The sequence below is a fragment of the Lactuca virosa genome, chromosome 1 (assembly GCF_052849685.1).
Source record: "Lactuca virosa cultivar CGN04683 chromosome 1, Lactuca_virosa_CGN04683_v6, whole genome shotgun sequence".
Classification (NCBI taxonomy): domain Eukaryota; kingdom Viridiplantae; phylum Streptophyta; class Magnoliopsida; order Asterales; family Asteraceae; genus Lactuca; species Lactuca virosa.
The window spans coordinates 147,787,222-147,794,372 of record NC_136426.1 but is presented as its reverse complement, the minus strand read 5'-3'; the positions used below and the strand labels follow the sequence as shown (position 1 = coordinate 147,794,372).

At 29.6% G+C, this 7,151-nt stretch overlaps 1 long non-coding RNA gene across 1 annotated transcript; it reads left to right on the top strand.

Moving 5' to 3' along the window:
- Nucleotides 1–244: 244 nt before the first annotated feature.
- Nucleotides 245–2,942, top strand: LOC145159836 (uncharacterized). The gene is made up of 2 exons (XR_013737937.1): nucleotides 245–993; nucleotides 2,725–2,942. It is a non-coding gene; the product is annotated as an uncharacterized LOC145159836 (long non-coding RNA).
- The last annotated feature ends 4,209 nt before the right edge of the window (nucleotides 2,943–7,151 follow it).

Genomic DNA, 7,151 nt, shown 5'->3' with positions numbered 1-7,151 from the left:
AATAACTAAAAAAAGAATTTTCAGATTTTTCCTTTTATTTTGTATTTTAAAATTATTTTTAGATTTGGTCTCACGGTCTCACAAAATTAACATGGTGTCAAATAAACATGAATATATATATATATATATATATATATATATATATATAAAAGATTAAGAAGAACCATTCATTTTTAATAAGGTTATTTTTGTTTTTTTTTTTTTTTAATATTTTGATTTTTTAAGATTTTTTATAAATAGAAAAACGACAATCAAGACATATCGTCTTCATGTAAAACACATTCTATCACTTTTGTGTTTTAATCACATATCATTATTTTTCATAATCAGCTAAGAACAAAAAAATCCTCTCAATCTCTTTCAACCATAACACCACCACAACCACCATAGCCGGCGGCAACATCACCACCGGCACCGATGATCTCACTGCCGCCATCACCGCCGACGACGGAATTGCAGATCTTGAACCGTCGTTACCTCTTTTCAGTTGCATATCCGGTGTACCGTGGCCATCTCCTACCACCAATGAACATTCTTCATCAGATACATCTTCGTGTATCGTCTCCATTTCCTACCACCGGTGAACATCTGTCATTAGATACATCTCCAGTCGGCTCCAGGTCTTTGATTTCGCCTCAGATTTACTTTATTTGCATCTAGATCTACGATTTTCTACAGTAGATATATAAAGTTCCGGCGAAGATCAACCACAACCATCTCCTTCCAGATCTGTGTCGTCTCCAATTTGTTCCTGCTTCATGCTCCGTTAAGCTTTTCCGGCCGGTAGCCGACTTCACTAAAGCGAACAAATCTAAAGAGCAAGGATGAAAAATCGCATTCTCCCAGTGGTTGAGCGTCTCCTTTGTGTCAACAGAATCACCACAACTGACTCCTTCGGCAGCTTCTGCTTACCGCCGCTTGCTGCCTTATGGTGTTGTCGGAAAAATACAACATCAACATCTCGTCACTTTGCCTAGCCTCACGGTAACTATAGTATGCACTTTATCTCTCTACTCTCATAATCTCTCTCACACACTTAGTTCTCTCTCATGTTATCACATCCATTGTAAAGAAGGAATGAAGTATAAAATAAACAATTAACCACGATGTGTTTCTCTCAATATCTACTGTGCAAAAGTATGGTCATTGACTCACTGGCATAGCTTTTAAAACTATTCTGTGGATATGATAAACTTTTAAATAATTATAGGTACATGTCTTTTATCTAGGTTTCATTAATATTTGTAAGGTAGTATTCTATGGTTAATTATTTTGATAGTTCTAATAAAAATTTATGATTGTTAAAATCGGATCGTTAAATTTTAGATATTTATTTTAATTTTAAATTGTGAATTAGTAAATTTTGTTAAGTTTAGTGTGCTGTATAATCATATTGTTGGTTTTACTTAAATTGAAAAGATTTTTTAATTGTTTTTTTATTGTAAGTGAAATAATTTAGCATAAATAAACTCATGAAAACAATTGTATGCTTTTTAATTAACATTTACAAATAAAATCATCACGATGCATGAGTTATTTTTTAATTGTTTTTTCATTGTAAATGAAATAATTTAGCATAAATAAAAACTCATGAAAACAATTGTATGCTTTTTTATTAATTTTTAATTAATTGTTTTTTTTCTAGATTCATCACCGAGTGTTGTAAATTGTGAATTAATTATATTAAGTTGTGAATTGACTGTTTTAAGCTGTTAATTGATTATATTAACCTGTAAATTTTTTTTATGAACTTCGTGTTTGCTTTTGAAATATGAGATGAAAGAAAACATTATAAGCATATATGATTTTATCCACCTTTGAATAAATTGTGAACTCATGAATTTTTATAAGTTTTAAGTTGTGAATGTATGGTTTTTATAAGTTTTAAACTATAAATGAATGATTTTTTTTATAAGTTTTAAGTTGTGAATTATGTGTATTTAACTTTGAATTGATTGTATTAAGAGTTCTAATTTGATAATACGGCTGTGAATGCATACTTTTTGTGTATTAAACTGTAAATTTATTGTATTAAGATGTGATTTTTGTGTTTTAAACCATTAATTGATTGCACTGAGCTGTGAATTTTTTGTTTAAGTTATGAATTGACTATATTAACTTGTGAATTTTGTGTATTGAACTATCAGTTTATTATATTAAGCTGTGAATTTTCTTTATTAAATTGTGAAGACTATATTAAAAGTTTTAAGTTGGTAATATGGCTTAGAATTTATACTTATTGTCTATTAAACTGTGAAATCATTGTATTAAGCTTTGAATTTTGTGTATTAAGTTGTGATTTTTGTGTTTTAAACTGTGAATTAATTGACTACATTAAACTATGAAATTTCTTCTTAAACTATGAATTGACTATATTAAGGTATGAATTTTGTGTATTAAATTATGAATTGATTGTATTAAACTGTGAATGAATTGACATTAAGCTGTGATTATTTTAAAATTTTTGTTTGATTTTCGAAATAATATAAATTTTATTCACGGCTTAATATATTAAATTCACAATTTAAAATATGAATGATTTATGTATAAATTTTTTTGTTAATTTTCTTCTGAATATATATTTATTTTTTGTATTGTATAAGTATGAAAAAATACATTAGTTTTAATAATAGTTTTGCATTAAATTCAAAATGAGTGAAATAAATGGTTTTATTAGACTGTGAATGTAGTATTTAAGTTATTAATGCATGACTTCATTTATAGATCTGATTTAGAAGAAAATAATGGTTGCGAAGCTGGAAGCTGGTATAGGTGGTTGGTGGGAGCATGTGGTGGTGGTAGTAGTAGAGTTTGAATTTTTGATTTCTTTGAGTTTGTCAATTATTGTAAATTGGTTTGTATTAAGTTGTGAATTTTGTAAATTAAACTATAAACGGACTGTATAAACTTGTAAATTATATAAGTTTTGTGTTCAAATATTAGAGCATATAAGAATGAAAATATTATACTGTAAAAATTATAATTTTGCCCTTTTGTATCAAAAAGAGAAAAAAAGGATTTTCATATGTTTAATAAGAATATCATGTAAATATTTAATAACTAATAGGGTTCTTAGGGTTCTTAATCTTTTATGGTTCTCATTTGAACCATTATATATATATATATATATATATATATATATATATATATATATATATTATAAAAGAAATGTCACTATTTCTATAAATAGATTGAATATAATAATATTATTTTTTAAGACGTCCAAACCATTAAGCTGATAATACAAGTAACTACCAATAAAATATTAATAATTATTTGAATTAATCAAATTAGATTAAATCGTACAAACAATAATACAACATATACAAGTAGCTAATGCAATACATAAAAGTTCTTTGACCCGGTTCCTTTATCTTTCCCTCTTATCTTTACGTCCCAGTTGGCCAGTTGATTGACTCACTTGATTCCTTATAAATCTGCAATAATCTTTCAACAAACGTGCTGAACTTTCCCTATATCTAAGCTGAATATATAAGCATCATTAAGTAAATTGAAGGCAGTAAGGCACATAAGATTAAATTCCTTTGTTCCTTGGATTCCTCCATCTTCTGAGTCCCTTCGTTCTCTCCCACTTTGGGGCTTCGTTCTCTCCTACTTTGGGGGACTTTGGGGGTGTTTGGTTTAATTTTTTTAGAGGCAAAAGTCATTTTTGGAAAAGTTACAAAAAATCATGTTTTCCTGACTTTCCAAAAAGTCAGTTTTTTTATATCAAAAATTCAAAAGTAGCTTTTAAAATCCTTTTACCAAACATCTTTTACATTTTATCTTTTCCAAAAAGACTTTTCCCTCTAAAAAAATAAGCCAAACCCCCTTCTTCATGTCTTTTGAAATACAGAAACCCTAATGCCGCTAGACTCTCTCTCTCTCTCTCTCTCTCTCTCTCTCTCTCTCTCTCTCTCTCTCTCTCTCTCTCTCTCTCTCTCTCTCTCGTTGTTGCCACCAAAATCAACCACCTCCAGTGTTTTCTCAATGCTACAATGACCCCAACCCATCTGTCAACGATTTTCGTAAGCAAATCAGGTTTACCCTTCGTACCCATAGATTTCTTGATTGTGGTTGTCCTATTTTGGGTTTTTTTTCATAATAATATGCTGCAACGACCCTCAGCCCCGGCCACTAAGCACTAACCACCACCGCCATAGAAATCCCACAACTCTTCTTCGATGTTCGATTTCTTTGGTGATGGAACCCATCTTTATAAGGTACTCACCATAGCTCTTTGTTTTGAATCCTCTTTCTAATTCACTGTGTATATCGATAGTCGACCCTCCTGCCTCACATCTTCAAGTTTAAAGGTACAACTTTGGGAAATCAAACATATGTTTGTTTTTTTTTTTCATGTTTTTTTGAAGATTCAAGCTATAAGTGTGGGAAATCAACGATGATTAGTTTGTTATTTCCAGTATTTTTCTAGATTCAAGCGAGAAATTTGGGAAATTATCTCAGTCTGTTTTTATATTTCAGACTTCAAGTCCACAGATAGAGGAATCTCTCTTAATCTGCTATAAAAACTTATTTGTTAGAAGTTCATGAGTTTTTCAGCTTTTAGATCTTGATATAAGTTATCAATACTTTACTTCTTTGCTTGCAGATCCAAAGGCAATAGGAGATTGACACACTAAAAAGGAACCACAAAGCCCCATGAAGCAACTCTGGATAAATTTGAGTTAGTGAAAAGAGAATCTAAAAGTTTATAATCACAGAATGTAATAAAATGTGAGAAAAATAAGAAACTAAATGTGATTGTAGGTTAAAATGAAACAACTCAAAAGTTTTTGAGTTAATGTTGTAAGCCTAAAAGGTTTTGTGTTTATAATTTCCTATACCTAATGAAATATATAATGAATCAGGTCCACCTCCCACCAGGAAAATTGCAACATTGTTTTATAGACTGAGAAGAACGCATGTGGTTGCTAAAATTAGGAGTTACTAAACTAAAATAACAATGTAGTGAAAGCAGAAATTGTAAAAAGTGTGCTTAACTCAACGAATGATATTTTTTTATATGTTTTATTTTTTTATTGTCTTATATCTTTGCTTATATCAACTGATCTTATAAATATGTTGCATAAACCAAGGTAACATTTTGTTGCATAATTTAATCATAAAATTTGATGTTTTTCTTTTCAGTTCACTAGAACATCTTTCTAATGGGTATCGTTTTTATTCATGTTAGGTTAATTTCTCTTCGTGCCTCACAAAGCGTAAATGAATGACACATTTTTACCCTTGTATTGTATGTTCACAGCTATATGCAAACTATGTCATTGGTAAAGATGTCCATGTCATGAAAGTAGTGGTTGGAGAAGAAGTCGTCTTCTGAGGATCTGTTCAGTTTCACTTTCACTATCTAAATTACAATCATGGTTCTTAATGGGATAAAACTTGTTGGACTTGTATTTATGTGTGAAAAAAATCGTAAGAAATTAGCTTATGATAAAATAGGAAAATTCATTATCTGAAATTTTTTGTGGTTTTCTGTGTTTAACCTTATATAAACGTGGGTGAATAGGAAAATTAATTACTAGATATTGATGTTACATTAAGTTTTAGATTTATGTTTCAGTTTATGGTCTCTATCTTAGACAACAATTTCCTTACAAAGGAAAAAGGAGTTAGTTTAGAATTTATTTAGCGCAATAATATGATGTTAGAGTTGATTTTTGTGCCCTTGAAACATATTCAGATGAAGGAAGCGAATCGAAAACCCTAGAGCCTAGACGATTTCAATGCTTGAAACAAAGAGGTTTAATTCGGGTATTTTTGTGATTACCTTTAATTTCATGTTTTATTATGTTTAATTTCATTTTTTAATTATCCATGGTTAATGTAATTTTTTTAACAAGATAAAGTCGAGATCACAATTTCTCTTTCTTTTCATGTTTGTGTTAATTTGTTACGGGTTTTTCATATATTTTTGTTTATTGTTCAAATTATAAGGATACTTTTTGTAGTTACAGGAAAATGAATTCCACCGGCTGCTCCAACTTTCAAAAACATGTTTCCATTTGTTGTTTCTCTCTCACAGTTGATTGCGGAGTATCCGATCATCCAATGGAGTATAGGAGGATATTCTTAAGCTTCAGGTAACCCTGTTTATCTTGCTAATTTTCTATATAGTTCCCTTTACTTTGGTATTTTGATGGTCTATACTTTCATGAGCAGGCATATAATATTTTATACTTTCTTCCTTGGAGCTTTTTGGTTTGAATCCTTTCATCTTTATGTCTTTTGTTGCTTGATTCGGGTTTGAGATTCTTGGAATTACATGATTGAGGTTCGGACTTTGGACGTACCTTTGCCTTTCAAGTTTCATCATATGTAAATCCGACTTTATAGCCCATCAATCTGGATGGTCTTACTTTGCTATGTTTGTAGATTCCGACTGAGGTAAAGAACACAAAGCTAATTATAAGGCAGCCGCCATTTTCAACAAATGTCATTTTGATGCTTATTTGAAAGCTGATTAATAATTATGCAAACATTTTAAAATCTTTTTCACCCTTTCATGGATTTCTTATTTTTTTTATTTCAACCATTTTATTTTATGATGTATCAGTTTCTGCATCTTATTCGTGATTTCATTGTACACATAGATTGCATAGCCGGTGTTACTCCCCCTATTTTCTTAAAATTTTCTTATTTGATGAATTTCACTTCAGTTTTCTTGATTGTTTTAGTGTAGACTTTTTATTACAACATTGTTCTTAAAAACTATTCAATTATAAAAAACAAAAGCTGTTATAATTAAAATGAAAGTATGAATCAAATAAAATCCATGTGATATGATCATTTTGATAATTTGTAGTCTTTTTTGGTGTTTAGGTACAATAAGAATGCGAAGGAATATAAGAGGGTCTTAAAAAAACAAAGCATAAAACAAAATCTTGGTGCATGCTCTGAATGAAACTTTCCTCTGCTCTCTTCATGAAACAATGATTTTATTCATGTCAATTCGGAGATTAAAGAGATCATTTGTTTTAATGTTTAAAACAACTTAGGTTATGATATTTGGATATGAGTGTGAGCAATTCAGGAAGAAAGGTGTGATACATAGCAGGGCAAATTCAAACATATAATGTTTTTATTTTTTTTAATTTATCATATTATTTTTAATTATATTATTATTA